We start from the raw sequence: 16970 nt of genomic DNA on the forward strand, positions 1-16970 counted from the left end.
CAGGTTCCTGCTAGTGGGACAGAAAGTGGGGAATTAAACTGGTCTCTGGCCAGTTCAGCTGGGTCAGCCATGCCCCCCCCACCAGCTTTGCTGCAGCCAAGGGCACGCTCTAGAGTCCCCCTCCCCCAGCTTCTGGCGTGAGCAACTACAGGCATTTGCCCACATTGCCTTAGTCCAGAGGGAAAGTCTTTACTGTTACAAGCTGGTTCAACCTAGCCTGCAAAGGTTGAATCAATTCAGGCTCCAGCTTTTTGAGTGTCTGTCCCTAGCTTGCATGCTTTGTTTTGGTTTTTAAGTCCCTATCACTAACTCAAATAATAAAAATTCTCCTTTACTGAAGTAGTACGAGACTTTTGGATTATGAAGCCTTGAATTCAATCTGCCTTTGAACTTTTGGGCCTTGGGTTATGACAACGTGCTATGTAAATGATGACAGAGAAGCAAAGTTGGTTGAAGAGACATTTTTCATTCTTGTTTTCCTGGATAACATGCTAATACAATTTGGAGTATTTTGGTTAAAAATCCTTTAAGTTTTGGCTGCAGGAATTATGAAATGTCAGATGTGGCCCTGAGGACTGTATAGCATAGTGGAGGAGCTCTTGGAGGCTTTGTGGGAAAGAATATTTCAAAAGGGGCTGTAGAAAGAACACAGGGCCTTCAATTGGCAGACAGCCCACCTAACAATACCAGTATGGGCAGTATGGCATAGAAGGGTGGTTTGGCAGGTTCTCAGTATATCCCAGAGAGATATTTCTTCTGGAGAGCAGCTGGCTGGGGTGCAGGGTGTCTCAGTGCAGGGGCTCTGCAGCATAGAGACAGTATCGTTTAACTGTCTGAAAGCATAGTTTGAGCTGCCTGCTCCCCAATCTCTACATTTGTCCTGGCACACTGCACTTTGATATGCTTTGCGTTACTCTTTTTTAGGAATTTTTTTTTGTTACTGGAAACTCCCAGTAGCAAATTTTGCCCCAGCACTGCAAATTAGCAGCTCAGGGCACAGTTTAACATGCAATGTGTGCAGTTGTGGTCCAGCAAAGAGATTTGTGGCACCACAAACTGCACATGCCTGCATTTCTGGATCTGGCCAACACGTTAAAAGGAAACCTGACAATCTGCTCCCAAAACAGGTGCTATGGTCCCAACTCATTGATAATCACTGCTCTAGCGCTGGGCAAAAAAAAGACATTTAGGGACACCTTGAGGGCCAAGGTGAAAAAAAATGCAACATTAATATCAATAGCTGGATGACTCAAGCACTGAATTGTCCCCAAATAGTGCTGTGATGTACAAGCCATTGATCATTTTGAGCAAACTCATCACACTGTGGAAATGGATAGATAAGAGAAACAAAAGGAAAGAGCTGTGACCCACCTTCACTGGGATCTGTTCCTTCCTCCCAGAACTGTTTGCTACATTTGCAGTCAAACATGTGGGTCTATGATTGGCCTCCTTAGTCATCTATGGACTCACAATGACATCCCTGTTTACTAGGAGATTGTTATCCCCATATAGAGAGACTTCTGCTGATGATGATGCCAGAGAGGTTTGGAGGAGAGTTGGCAAGTTCCTTTGGTAGCGACAGGGGAGATGAACCTGTCTAAGGAAGCTATGCTGTATGGCCACTTAACTAAAAAGCATGGGACAGTGATTCATTTTGATTAGATTGTTTCCTGTTTCAAAAATGCTCTGTGGAAAACCAGAAGCTTGTTACTGTGTAATAATGTATACATTCTGGTAGAGTACTGTTTAAGGCTGGGGTTGAGTGAATTGCAATTGTATTTTGGGAAAACGGAGATGGAGGAGGGTGAGAAGGAAACAGAGGAGTTGGGAAAAGGAACAGATGGCTTTTGCTGTTTCATGACACAAGCAAAAGAGATGCTAGCTAGTGGCATTCTGGTCAGTGCCTGAAGCCTGGGAAAGTAAAGGGAGGTTTTGCTTTTGTTTTTGGTATGGGTGATAAATATGAATGTAGGCATGGGAATATGAAGTGCATTGTTCAAATTCTGTCATGTTGGTTGAAGCATAATTAAATTACTGCATATATTCAATTATATTTTTATAATAAAAAATGAATTCCTGGTGCCATGAGTTCTATGTGTCATCAAATCCATACTGCACTATAAAAAATTACAAGGTTGAAATATGATATCCTTGTGAGATTTTTTTCCATTTCAGAACCACTTTCCAAAATGTAATTTAACAGTAATATAAATGAAACATTTTGAAAGGATTTAAATGTTGTTTTGTGGAGACAAATTGACATTTTTCACATTTGGAATGAACAATTTTAAAAATGCAGAACTTCATGCAAAAGGTAATAAATGTGCCATTTCTGCATAGCTCTAGATTAGAAGTAAGGTGGCAGTAGTTGGAGTTTAAAATTAATCATTTTTGTTTGTAGATATTGTAGGACCAGTAGAACTGGTTGCTTTCTGCAAATGTCTTCCTTTCCTGTTTTTATCAGCTCTTACCTGCACCAACTAAATCACCTCCCATGTGCCTCCAAGATTTGGAACTGAGGAAAGTGTTCAGAGTGTGTGGAACAGTATGGTATCTTGAAGGAGTAGCTCTTTCTTTATACTTAAATATCCTGGGCTGGATAAACCTCTGGGTGTAGCTGAACTTGAATGAACTAAAAAGAGTTAAATTATTTATATGGTAAATGCATTCTGTGTCATTGCAACCCTGGAGATCAGAGAATAATAAATAAAAGTGTTTTGCCTTTTGTTATTGACTCATATCTTTACTTATTGAAACTCATGCTGGGCAGCCAGAAGGGTACTGCAGGGGCAAAAAGACCTGAAAATTCTATTACACTGTTGCCCTATGGCAGCATTTGGTATTAGGCAAGGATTTTTCTAAAAGCAACTACCTAACAGGGCACAAAACATTTGCAACAGCTTGAAAGATACCTGACTTTGCGTCTCATTACTGAAAAAATAAAGCTTCCTTTTACACAGCGCAGAAGCAACAGGGGTTCTGGATGTGGTTCTCTCTTATAGAAGGCGATTATACCCCCACCTCACAATTATACACACACACACACACACACACAGAGCAATTATACACACACACACACACACATACACACACACACACGCACACACTTTAATCACAGCTGTTTTCCATCTTATGTTTCCTGTGCAATTCCAGAGCTCCAGGAATCTGTTACTTTCAGGAGAAGTATATCAGATAAGAAGAAATGTTTATTTAGTACCTCTACAAGGGAAAAGATAAAAAAAAGGTTTGTTTTTGAAATGATAAGATGCCCCATTGGAACACTTGTGTTTACTTTAAAAGTGTTTTATTGTATTTAAAAATAACAGATATTTATAAATCAACATTTGATTTTCATTGCATATATTCCTCATGGCAGGATGCCACTTACATTGACAAAGTTGAAGCCAGAAGTTCATTTTCAACTTCTTCCAACTTTTTTCACAATGCAAACAAACTCCTCTTGAGATATTTCTGGAGGTTCTTTGGTGAGGTCCCTGGAAATTACTACCCTGAGGGCCAGATTCTCGCCAGTGATAGGAAGCTTTGACCCTTTCTAAAAGTATAATGTTTCCTTGTTGGGTGCTTACCATACTGCTGGAAGATCTTGATTTCTTCAAGAGATGTAGAGCTGCCATGTCTACTCATATACTACCTCTCTGCCTGAAGCCAATGTCTTGGGTTGTGGCTAGATAAATGCAGCAGGAGCGAGTGATACTTGCATCCTTAGATTTACCTGTTTGGACTGTTAGCAGGCGTTGTAAATTGGAGCAGGCTGAGGGCCAGGCCTGAGGACAAGGTCAGCCTGGAATACTTGCAAGATGAAAGGGGCATGCATAAACACTCCTTGGTCACACCAAGTGCTCCTCACCCAGAATCAAGTATTTGGCCCTGAGGTTATTTGTTGCTGCTGAAAGAAATATTTTCTTTCCCTGTAAGGAGAGTGGGTGAGTCCACCCCAGCCATCATTCAAATGGCGCCAGTGGAGTTTTGAGTCACAGGAATCAGGGTGGCAGTCTTAAAACGTTCATGCTGTTTGAAATAGGAGCCACACAGATATCATGCTCTTGTGATTTGGCTGGAGCCCAATACAAAGAGGACCAACCTTAACCTGGCAGGCAGGTCTACGTGCAACTGCATTACAAATATTTAAACACCAGCTGAGGGGACGCTTGCCTTCCCCTTGGCCTATTACGCAGTCAGGTGAGAGGCAGCCGGTGCTCAGCTAGGGGGCTTGGAAAGGGAATAAACTGAAAGATGTGATTTGCCTTGATGGTTAGGAGATAAGAGAGAAGAGGCTGCAAAAAAAGGAAGCATGGTATGGGGCATGATTATCAGCCATATAGTTGAGAGTACACCAGAGTGTCAGGGAATATTTTATTCTGTATTTCATATCACAGGATGGTGAGAGTGGCACCATTCCACCCACCACGTCATTACAGAAACAACGGAAGGTATGATACCTTGCCTGCTATTGTCTGGATGGCAATACACATTATGGGAAGAAAAAGCAATGTGGGCGTGAAAATGCCTGACTGCTATAATTGCCACCAATTAGTTTAAGCATTCCTTTCTATCTCTTCTTTACATTGATTCTGTCCTTAGATTTTTTTTTACATTTTTTTACTTATTTTTTCATTTTAGCAAAAACTCTTGGCATTACCTGGCAGTTAATGAACACGGGATCTAATAGCACATGTGGTTTTAATGAAACAGAATAATTCAGAAGCTGTTTTTATCCCTGCTTTTAATTTTCTCTCATCCCTCAGAGAAACAACTCAACAATGCAATAACTTGTTTGAAATGACAAGATCTATAAGCCCTCTGCTCACACTGTAATGATTTTTTATATGATCAGTGATACTGAGAACTGACAGGATTCTTTCTAAGTGGCCAACTCTTCTGTGAATTTTGAGTTGCTGCATTGATCTCAATATTCTGAGTAACAGTCTTGAGCTTTTCTTTTTCTTTGTTTTCTTACACTGAAGAAAATAGATCAAATGGCCCTTAAAGTTTTGACAGAGAGCTTTCTGTGTATAGTAACATTTTTTCCTTCATGCACTGTCCAGTTCCCAGGCTAATGACAAAGATGATGCTGAGAGTTAAGTCATCTTCATCACTTGTTTGGATTCGGCAAAAACATTACAACATAAAATCTAAGGGGCATGGAAGCATCATCTGTCATATTTAGTTTCTATGAAATTGTGTGACATTAAAGCACAGGGAGAAAAAAAATCTTGAAAGCTGATAATCCCTGCACTTGGTTGGTTGCAGAAAAGCCAGGTTAATCCCAAAATACTGATGCTGTTTCTGGTGCTGTCATGCCATCTGCTCTTCTTCATGTTGGATGTGACCGGATATGAACTTTAAAGCCTTTCTTGTAGACGGAACTTATTTTGGTCTTGAGATGTTTTATTTTCATGTGAATGAATATTTCCTTTTATTTGTACTAATACATTTTCTATTGTACCATCATAATGAACACAGCAAAAACCACCACAGGCTGGTCAGGAACTTCACATTCTTTCTTGAAGGATTCAGACAGACCCATGATCTTAGAAAGAATTATGAAGCTTTTACTTGTTGGATTTTTTTTTTTCCTTCAAGCATAATCATAAGCTCTCCTGATATTTTGACAGCTTGTTTGCCTGGTTCCCTAGTGACAGACAAGGCAAAAGAGATTTTAATTTTGGCAGAAATACAGAGAAGGGGGAAAAGGCTGGTGGATAAACTGGCTAATGTGATTAAAGACATTGGTCCAAGGCTTGATGGGTCAATCCCCAGCTGAGGGTTCTGCCTTCCTTTTTTTTCTTTTTCTTTTTTTTAAAGTTGAAGGATAGTATGCTTACATTGCAGAGAAAAGCTTGTGCTAAGCCTAACATAATAGCAAGCTACCATTTACATCTATGGGCACGTCCCAATGTGCATGCAAGTGAGGTTTGCAGCACCTGAAACCTCATGCAGTGCATGTGCACCCCTTTTCCTCACTGCTAATTATCAACATGAAGGTTGTTTCCGACACTGGGAGATCCCAGTGTCAAATGAAACGGCTGCTAAAAAAAGGCAGCTTGGCGCATGTGGCAGCAGTGTGCACCAGCAGAAATGAAGTTTGGCTCGTGAGAGCCACCACTGCTGCCCCTGGAGGCCCCCAGAACCCCAGGAAGGCTGCTAAGCCCGCACCAACCCCATGCATTGCTGTTATTTTTGCTGCAGCAACCACATACCCCCGCATGTTGGGATGTGCCCTATACGTATAATGGAATGTATTCGGAATATAGCTGCTGAACCTAACTGGTAAGGGGAGATCCAAATTTTCCTCTCAGCTTAAGGGAAAACTTGCTTCTCTTCCAAAAATAGGCATCGTACCTTGACTTGGAGGGAAAAAAAATATATATGTAATATGTTGATTTGAATATCTATATCTAGTTATTTATTTTCAGAGGACCAATAAAGCAAATTATTTAAGATCCTTTTTTGAAATTCAGAACCCAATTTTTTTTCCCTCTCACATATTTATTATGACAACCACCATGTCTGATGTTTTCTGTTTATGGAGACCTGACTATACCACCTTAACCAAGGGGATTGGATATTTTAGGCAGGAAGTGTATTTCGTAGACCTAGCTGTAACACAGTTACTGGTGTACTGGATTACAAATGGAAATTATGAAACTGTTCAATAATCTAAGTTGCAATCAATGGTAATGTTGGAAAGGTTTGCATGCATTAACACAGTGTTATGTAAAAATACAAAATTTAATACAAAAATTTAATACAAAAAACGCAACATTTTAGTGGCCTCAAAGATGTTTTCACAGAAATACATGTCAAAGAGAAATATATTTTGGAGATATAATGAAAATACTTTGGCGGGGGGAGTGTATATATATATATATATACACACACACATCAGGATATGTACATGATATAGTATATGTTAGTTGTGTCAAACTATATAGGCTGTGGGCTGGATCTGGTCTGTAGAACCGTATGATCTAGCCTGTGGGTCTCAGACTGACCTTGTGTGCCCCATGCAGAGTGAGAAGCCAGTCTCAGGGTCTGGATCAAGTGTGATAGGGCTGCACATGTAACAGAGGATCAGCTCAAGGTTTGTGCAACAAGCTGTGGCCCGTTGGACTGGCCCTGCATGTTGGCTCGAGGGCTGGACCAGCAACTAGACTGACACTGCTGGTATATGCAATTGCGCACAAAAAATACTACCTTAGGAATAGCATTATTAAGGTTGCCTAGGCAAACACTCAAAAGTTAGTAACAACCAGAATTAAGCTTGCCTGTGCATAATGATATAATCACATACTTTCTACAGAACCCTGCTGAATTCAGTGCACAGGGTGGACAGTGCTCATTAATGAGCAGCTATTCAATATTTTGTTTTGTCCTCATTATTCAACGAGTGGCTTCAGGCCTTATATACTGCACACTATTTAAACCCTCCTCTGATGACAGAATTATTAATTTCCTTATTGGCTTTTCTTCCAAGCTCAGCACTGTAGTATTGGAGCACTTTACAAGATTTAATGGGTTTATTTATACAACACCATAGTGAGAAGAAGCAATATGATTACCCCTGTTCTGTAGATGGGAAAGTGGGACCCAGAGTTATTACAGGATCCCCTAGTTTTGGGTGCTTAGGGTACCTGGTTTGAGTCAGATAGGCTCTGATTTTTCAGTGTACTTAGAATTAGAGAGTACTTTATATGTTCAAAGCATAGTTCCTACTGAGTTCAGTTGCAGCTTCAAATACTCAACATTTCTGTAAAACTGATCCCAGGGTACCAAGTCAGCCTCAAAGAAAAAGAGGAACACACAATTAGTTTCCACCTTCCTGGCTGGAAAACGCTAGGTTTAAGTAACTTTTCACTCCTTGACCATCTGAATCTTTCCTCTGCCATCACTGATTCCCAGATGCAGGTTCTGCCTTGAGCCTCTCATCTCTGTCCTGTGTCTCAGACTCTCCCACCATGTTCATTATTCATCAGGCTTCTCATTCACGTCTCTTTGACAAGCAAATCTTAGTTTCAGTCAGCAGGTCTTTTAGTCCTTGACTCACCTTTCCCAGTCCCAGTCTCCCTGCCCAACAAATTTCAGTTCCCCTTTTTGCATTTCTTTATCCAGTTTGTCCCTAATGCTGCCATGGCTTGTGCTTCTTGTCTTGTCTCTTTGCCCAGTCTCAGTTCTCCATCGGCCTTCCAGCTTCTTCCTGTGCATAACTCCTTTGCATCCTAACCCTCCCTCTCCCCAACATATTCCTTCCCTACCCCTCACCCTTTCTCCAGGCTCCCAGTACCAGAGTCCTTGTCCAGTCAATCCCAGTCTCTGTCTAGCCCCAACTCCCAAATCCTGTTTGCCTCCTTCCTGATAGTTTCTTCCATCTTCATATTGGCTGAGTCCAGCTGGGGGCTTAGAGAACATGAAACAGACCCTGCCCTCTCAGTTCAGGTATCCAGAGCAGCCCCAGCATGGTCTGCAGTAACTCAGACCTGTGCTGGAAATGTAGTGACTAAATCTATTTTTTATCTTTACTGACCATGCCCAAGTAATCATTTTTCAAAGACTTATTATTTGGCCAAATGTTGGATTTTTCATGGGGACAGCGAAAGGCATATGCCTAACACACCACTGCTGCACTAGAACCTTTCAAAGAAAAGATTGTTAGACTTTTTTTAACATAGGCAAAACTATATATTTTCCCCTAGCCTCGTTCTCAGAAGTAGCTGACTTCTTTAGGCTGCAATAAAAAAAAATCAGCCTGCGACATGGAAAATTTCAGCCCAAATGCGTGGAGTCAGATAATTCTGAGAACTGAAACATTGCTATTATATTAAGAAGTGATGGGCTACCTAAATAATAGATGCTGCTTCTAAACCTCATTTCTAAGATGGCACCAAAATTTGAGAATTCTTAGGTAGTGAGACAAGTCTGACATTAATTGCTGGGCCCCTGGCACATGTTCATTTAAAGGCACTATTGAATTAGAGCCCTGCTCCCAATAATCACACCTCCTGCCATGCCACAGGGGGAGCCCAAGATCATGATCTTTCAACTGGTCTCTGCACCAGCAAGTTGAAAACTGAGTGTTAGCAGCTCTACGTGACCCAGTGTGGTCTCAGGGTCGACAATCAGCTCATTATTGGGACCAGCCCCAGGATCATACCAAAATCTTGAACTGGTCCCAGTGTGGTCCCAGGGCTGGGGCTGATAATCAGTTGATTGTTGGCACTGGCCTTGTGGGGCTGTCTCAGACATGCCACACATTCGATTTAAGTTGCCATTAGGGTTACCATATTTCCTGGTCCAAAAAGGTGGACACTTGGGGAGGGGGACGGGGGAATATGATGGTGGGGGGGCAATGCCCTGCCCCTGCCCATTCTGTTGCCCCTCACTGACAAGACACACACCCCCAGACCTGCTGCTACCCTTCACCCCAGACCCACTGATCCCAGGCCTGCCAGTGTCCCTCACTCCCGAACCATAGTACTCTACCCCTACCCTTTGCTGGTGCCCCTCTCTCCCAATCTGCAGCCTTCTGGCACTGCCAGTGCCCTGCACACCCAACCCACAGTCACCCCTCATGTCCCTCATGCCCCTCACTCTTGATCCACGGGCCCCTGTGTCCCTGCCATCCCTGCCAGTGCTCCTCACTCCTGACCTGCAGACCCCTGCCCAAGCAGCTCTCACACTGTGCATGCACTGTCTCTCTCTCTCTCCCTTGAGGGAGCCTGTGCAGGGAGCACATGGCGCCCCGGCAGCCAATCATCTTGCTTGCTGCTTGCAGTCCCAAGCAACCAGCCCAGGAGAAGAGAAAAACCTGGACATTTGCTCTTATTTTAAAAACCTGCCCAGACACAGCACAGGGGTCCAAAAAATAGGACATGTCTGGGAAAACCTGGACATATGGTAACTCTAGGTGCCATACAGATCAGCTATAAAAATGTTACACATTATCTGTGGATGTAACAGGAGCTACTGACAGTAGGGTTAGGCAGTAGAGACAGAAAGTTTCAGAGCCCTGGATAACCAACAACTGGCAGCTAATGACATACTGGCATGTTGAGGTACCCTCAGCTCAGGATGAAGAGGAGCCAGGGGATATATAGAATCCCTGAACCTGAGACAGAGAAAGTAGTTTGACCTGGTCAGATTTGGAGCGAGAAGATCACTGCTGGGAGCTGTGTAAAGCACTGCAGGAAAGTAGAGGCTGACACTGACAGAGCTAAGTGAAGGAGCTCTCTGTACATGAAGCTCAGAAGCAGAACCAGAAACGAAGGGAACTGTGAGTAGGCTCAGAAGGACCTGAGATGGGAGAAGCCAGAAGAATTGGGGAGAGACCCAGGGACGAGCTTAGAGCAGGACATCCCAGCTGCACAGGATTGCATTTATGTTTGACTTAATGTTTAATGTTTAGGCCATGAGGCACGGGAGTGGCTGAAGAGGAGGTAAGGAGACCACTGAAGGTGATGCACAGAGGGGCTTACCTTACTACAGAAATAGTGGGCTCAAAGAAGCCCAGTGAATGATGGTCCAGGCTGTCAAAGCCATGAGAGACAGGGCACAGGGACAAAAACCCCAAGAAATTATGCAAATTAGGGTGCCCAGGACCACAATCTGGTTCTCTGGCAGCAACCTCCCAGAACATATTGATAATATTAAAGGTGTGGCAGGAAAAGACAGGGATGCTAGTATCATGTCCCTGAGCTGCAGCCTGGGTCAGCTCTGTAAGGCTCAGGCAGACTGCTGCCCTGCAATCCTTGTTAAGTGCTCTGGCCCAGTTACTATCAGTCAAGGCCAGCTGACCCACAGTCCCTTCCCTCTGATTCATTCTGGAGCTGCATTTAAAGAACAACTCCAGCACCTGAGCTTTTCTGCACAACACATAGGTCTTCAGTCTCTGAGCTGCTCCTGTCCTAGCAAATTCTTTGGCTTCCCTAGTTCCTCACCCTGCCTTCAGCTTATTCCTGAATTTCAGCCTTTGGATTCTTCATGAAGATCTGTTCCCTGACTCCTCACCTTGGCTTAGCTTACTCTTGGACTTTGCCCTGTGGATTATCCTTCAGACTTGGTAACTAGGTTTCTGATTCCCAGCTCCTGACCCTGGCTTGGCATTTTGGCTCCTGACTTTAGCTTCTGACCCTTACGCATGGCCTGACTAACCCTTTAGTGGGCCCTAGGCAAACAAACTTGTGCTGCTGCCAGTAGGGAGCAGGGCTTGGAGCTGCTCCTAGGAAGCAACTGCTGCAGCGGCAAGGCCAATAGAGGGGAAGGGAAGGAAGGTAGATGGGGCCATTTAAGCTGCCGCTGTGGAGGGAAGGACTGTCCCTCCCCCTCCCCCCAGCTCAGGGCCCTAGGCAAATGCCTAATTTGCCTATACATTAATCTGGCCCTGCCCTTACCCCAGCAATCCCCTCTCAACACCTGACTCTACACACTAGGCTGTCCAACTGGGCTGGTGGACCATGGCAATGAGAAAGTAAGGAATAGGATTAGAAGCCACAAAGAGATACACTCCCACCAGTAGTAGTGGACCTATTATAGTGGAACATTTTTATGGCTGGTTTGCCATTTTGTGGAGCCTGACAATGGGTGCACCTGTAGCTCCCTGGCCATTTCTGCTGCAATTAACATGATCACTGTGCCATAAATGTAAGGTGGTAGGGAATGACTTTTGTATCAGCTCCAAGGATGGTATCTCTTGGAATATCCCTTCTGAACAGACTGGGGCTCCTCATCAGGATAAACTTCTCCATATTCACTTTGTTATGGATCACATGAAAATCAGAACAACCTCCATGAGGAGACATAAATGTATTTCAGATATTTCAAAGTGTATCATCAGCAAAAAACTTGTTTAAAAACTGAGAAATACAAAAAGCCTTCTTTACTAAGATAATTGTATCAGTTAATGTAACATTTTGTTTAATTTGTTAATTGACTCAAATGCAAACTCCTGGCTGGACATTTTATTTCCATTTAAAAATGACTTATTTTGCCTTTGTTTGAGCCAGGTAGTGACAATTTAAAGATGAACCAAACTAAACCATGTATTAAACTGAAATAGGAGTGCTCATACAGAGGTTTGCAATAGACTCACAAAATTGGTTTTACGCCCTGAAATATGTTAAATTCTTAGCCAAAGGCAGTGGTATACAGATCAGTTCTTTCATCTTACCCTTTTGTCTCATCCTGATTTCTACTGGGATATACTGAACTGGGCTGCATTTTCATAAAACTGACTATCCTGTGAGATGTAGGAGGATGCTGTCTTACACTTATCTGAATGTTAGACTTTTGACATCTCAGTGTAAACAAGTGAGGAACTAAACTTTTCAAAGCTACTTCGAAATTTAAGCGTAACATATCCAAACTAAACTGCTCCATTGGGATGCTTAGCAGTACAACACTTTTTATCTTAACCAGGGCCACTGAATTCTGCCACAGTACAAGCAAGAACAAAAATTATGCCGTTTTTATCTTTGCTTCTTTAATTTCCTTCCACTCCTGCACCTCCACAGAGTGGACAAAGCAAAAGGTAACACTTTTGGAAAAAATATGATGAATGTTAGAGTGTTTCTGGCTGTGACTATAAGCAGGGGCGTCAGTGAAATGACTTTTTTATTTGCTATTTAAAAAATAAAAAGCTTTATATTTATTTGAATCAGTCTCTCAAATAGTATAGAAAAAGCAGGTCATTTTGCTGTCTCTCTCATTTCCTCTTCCTCCTTCCCCTCTATTTACACAATTTTGGGGGCTTTCTTACAGCTGGTTTTCAATGTAACTGTTCTTTGCACTAATTTGCAGTTCCACTGGGAACATCTGAACTCTTTAACAGTACACCTCTTATCATCCCTATACCAAATAGCTATTGCCACAAAAAAAGCAAAAGAAACTCTTAAAGCTGCCTAGCTAAGGAAACTTATGTCGCTAACTTTAATTTTTTGAAGGATGGTGAGTCATGCATTAGGTTAAATTAGATTTATTTACCCAGAGTTATAAGAAATAAATGAAAATTGAGAACAAATAAATACTAGTCATTGAGAGTAGGTTTGTATCTAATGAGTCATATTCTTGCTTTAGTAGAGATTAGGCTGTTTACTGTGGTATTTTCTAAATGTATTTGCTCTTGGAAACTTCTGTCCAATACCAGTTCTGAGGATCACCCTCTCCACCCCCTCACCCACTCAGCTAGCTATAGCCTCTCTAGGTAATTAATGCTTTCTCTTTAAAAGCAGAGGGCAATAAACCTACTTATTTTTCATGAGGAAGAAGCACCATCTGTGTAATGAGAGGCATTGCTATAACACAGAGGTTTCCAAATTGTGGCCTGTGGACAACTGGTGGTCCACAGCACACTTAATGATGGTCTGTGGAGAGTTGGCTGGTAACATGATGCTGGCCCTTTTCCTGGTGTCCAGCTGTTAACATGCATTAAAAAAGACAAACCCACATTAAATACTTCCCTACTACTATTCCATGTAATCTATTGCTGCAATTGGCCCAGGGATATGATCATAAGTGGAAAAAACAAGTGCTTTGGGCTATCATGAAGGGAAAAGGAAGTGGTTTAGAAGAAAGTCCATCTGTTAAGATGTAGTTAGTATCGTGAAAAAGTTTGACAAACCTTGGCTGTGAGCGTATGTGTTCCTGTTCCTTCTAGCACGTAACAGAAAGCCAGAGGGCTGACAACATTTTTTAGACAGAAGGTGTTCAGTGAAGGAGAGAGAGAAAGATTCAGAGTATCATTTACTGGTAACTTTTTTTTGCATCTAATAAAATTCTCTCTTCTGTGATGGAGGAAAAGATGAATAACAGTGGCAGGAGGGAGGTATACATAGCATTAAACGGGAGGGGGAAAAAAGGCTAGTAGTACCAATTTGCTGTAGAACAAGCATGTGTAGTAAGTGTGAGATGAGGGGATATTGGGAATACTTCTGTCAAAGCAGTCTGGGAGATAGTTTAGGTGAATGCTGCCTGTTTTCTGAGATCTGTGTCCGAAGACACTGAACTAGTCTGCACTGTTCACTTCAAGATTTGCAATACGTCTGAAGTTGACATTGGTTCTGAAGCAAAGTTAAGTGCAATTTGTAAAAAGACAAAGACAGGGCCGGCCAAAATTCCCTTGTTCTACTCTTAGCCCATTCTAGGAACAGAAGCAAAGAATATATTACTTGCATCCTTAAAATCTCTTAATCCAACCCACCATTCAAATGGTTTTCATTGAACACACAGAAGAAACAGGTACTGTGCCTGGTGACACAGTAAAGGGGAGCCAGTAAAGATTCTGCTGAAAAAGATCCATTTGCTACAGGATCAACACATCTGGAGGAGTGCTAGTCCTACTGCTTATTAAAGTACAGACGAGCAAGGGTAGTGTTGACCTGTTACATGGTATTAAGTGAAAAGAATACTGAGCAAGTGCCTATATAGCCTGTAATAGAAAATGTTAAGTCTATCTGTATTTACATAGCATCTAGGGAGCTCAGTGAAGGCATATTTCCCTTATTGTGGAAGACTTAGAACCAGGTTCTTCAGGTTGGGCTAACCTCTTCTTGGTGCAGAAGCCAACCAGAGGGATGAAAGGTAGCTGTGTGTTACTTCTGCAGTCCTCAATCTCAAGAGCTTTCCAGAACTCTTTTGGAACCAAGGTACCACGGCGATTTTACAGTCCATTTAAACTACTGGAGTAGTAAGAGGGTCCAGAGTCTGCATATGATTTTTTATGTTAACAGTATTCCCCTCATTAGATGCAAAGAGTTTAGAAAGTTCTGCTCCACCCTGAAAATGCCAAGCTTACAGACCATGTAATGGCATTCAGAAGTTATTGCTTTAGATGCCTATTTTTAGGCATTACATTACAACCCTCCTGCCCAAAAGTCTTGCAAAGGGAAATGTGTCAGGTTCTTCAAGGAGGGCCTAAAGGGAGTGGAAGTTTATGGAGTTGACATTTCCGTTTATGGGAAGTATGAGTATGAACATGATGTAAGGCTGAAACAATTTTTGAAGGTAATTAAGTCTTCTGGCCTCGGACTGCATATACAAAAATGTATGGTGTTAGAAACCTAACTACAGTATTTAGGGCATATCGTTGATTAAGAGGGGTGGACAGCAAGTCCAGAAGAAAAATCAAAATGATAGGTGGAAGGCCACTGCTTAAAAATAAATCACGAGTATGCTTTTTTCTCTCTGAAAAACTCATGTATCATCAAAAGGCTGAACATTTCAAAAAGAAATCCTTAAAGCTGGGTTCTTGCATCCTATTGAGCTCCTAAATAAGTGAATGGCTTTTCAAAGACACTGAATATCCACACTTTCAATTAATGTTGGTGGAAGCTGTTGGACGCCCAACCCTTTTGAAAATCACATCAGTGCCTAAATATGGATTTAGAACATATATGGTTATGGTAATAATTTACTATTGGGCAAAAGGGGAAGATCTTTACTGTGTGTCAGCATATCCTTGTGCCTACTTTCTCCTGTAAGTGGTGATAACTTCAGTAACTTATCCCTCTTTCACAAAGGGTTAACGTCTTATGTTTATCTTCTACTACTATGGAGCAAAAGCATGAGTGTAGGTAGTTACCACAAAACAACTGACCCACAATAAAGGCCTACCTCCTTCACAGTAAATGTTTCGTATGTCTGTGTGCCTTGACACATGCCCTTTATAATCCACTTGAAATGGTTTCTGTGGAACTGGAATAAAGTATTGGAGAGGGTGCTTTTCAGTAATTTTATTGTCTGTAAAATCTATTCACATGCATCTTTAGACAATTTAAGAATCTACAGCCATCTCAGGTACATGGAGATGATTAGAAATCTTCTGTGTATGACTCTAGATCACTTCCCAGTGCTAAGTCTTGATATAACCCAGAAGAAAAAGATGCCAGATTCAGAGGAATACTTGAACTTTGTGTAGCACAGCTTCTTAATTCCTGCAGCAAAGCAGTTCTTACCTTTGTCAGGGTCAGCATCAGTGTAGGAGGAAACAATATATTAGAGCAAGAGTTTGGCAAGGAATTCCAGGGGTAGACATGACCCACATTGCTACTTTTGACTAGGGCCAGTCACGTATATTGTCTCTACCTCCCACATGACCAGCTCCTATTGTATAGATTTTAAATCCTTCTGTTACTTTAGGATCTTCAGTGGGTAATAGCTTCACTTGGGTGTAGGTCCCATGAAGATTAGCATTATTAACTTACGGAGTTGTGGTAGAATGTAATGAAACACACTTCTTGAGCAGCCTTTTATCTAAGGTTCATGCAACAGAGCAATTAATTTTTACTCTTGCTAACTCTTAAAGCAATGAATGTAAACAGATTATGGTGATGAAGCAAAATACTTAACATGTCATAAATTATGAATTGCTTCCCTTCCCTTCTATTCCCCTGGGGAATGGCAAGAAAGTATTTTACAAGCTCAGGGATACTGTTTTCCAAATTTGTGAAAGCTGAGTGCCCTTCAGGAAACTGAATTTTTCGCTTCTCCATTTAATCCTGGCATGGTTTTAAAGGCCTACTCAAAATGATCAGCCAATAAAAGCAGAATGTATGGACCTGTATATTATGTTCTTTTCTTTCAGGCTTTAAGTCATGAAACACTGTTGCTACTTGAACTACTCTACGGATCATATGAGTTAACACAACTGAAATAAATAGGATGGTTACAAGCTCTCAGCAAACTATGACAGACATTTTTCCATCAGTTACACCGGGATTGCATTTGAATGTTATTTTTTACAATGATAGGAAGAAGAGAAGAACAGCTGAGATGTCTATCCATGCCACATCCTTTTCACCCTCCAGGAAAATGTGGTACTAAGATTAAGGAGAAGAACCTGATATGAAAAGGCTTTTCTGACATTTCAAGTGTTTAGTTATTAACAATATTATGTTGGTATAGAAGTAGAACCAATCCAACTAATTTTGTATTTCAGGATAGTATCCTATATGTAGTGT

This window comes from Crocodylus siamensis, chromosome 1, assembly GCF_052110815.1.
Source record: "Crocodylus siamensis isolate JL-2025a chromosome 1, ASM5211081v1, whole genome shotgun sequence".
In the NCBI taxonomy this organism is placed as follows: domain Eukaryota; kingdom Metazoa; phylum Chordata; order Crocodylia; family Crocodylidae; genus Crocodylus; species Crocodylus siamensis.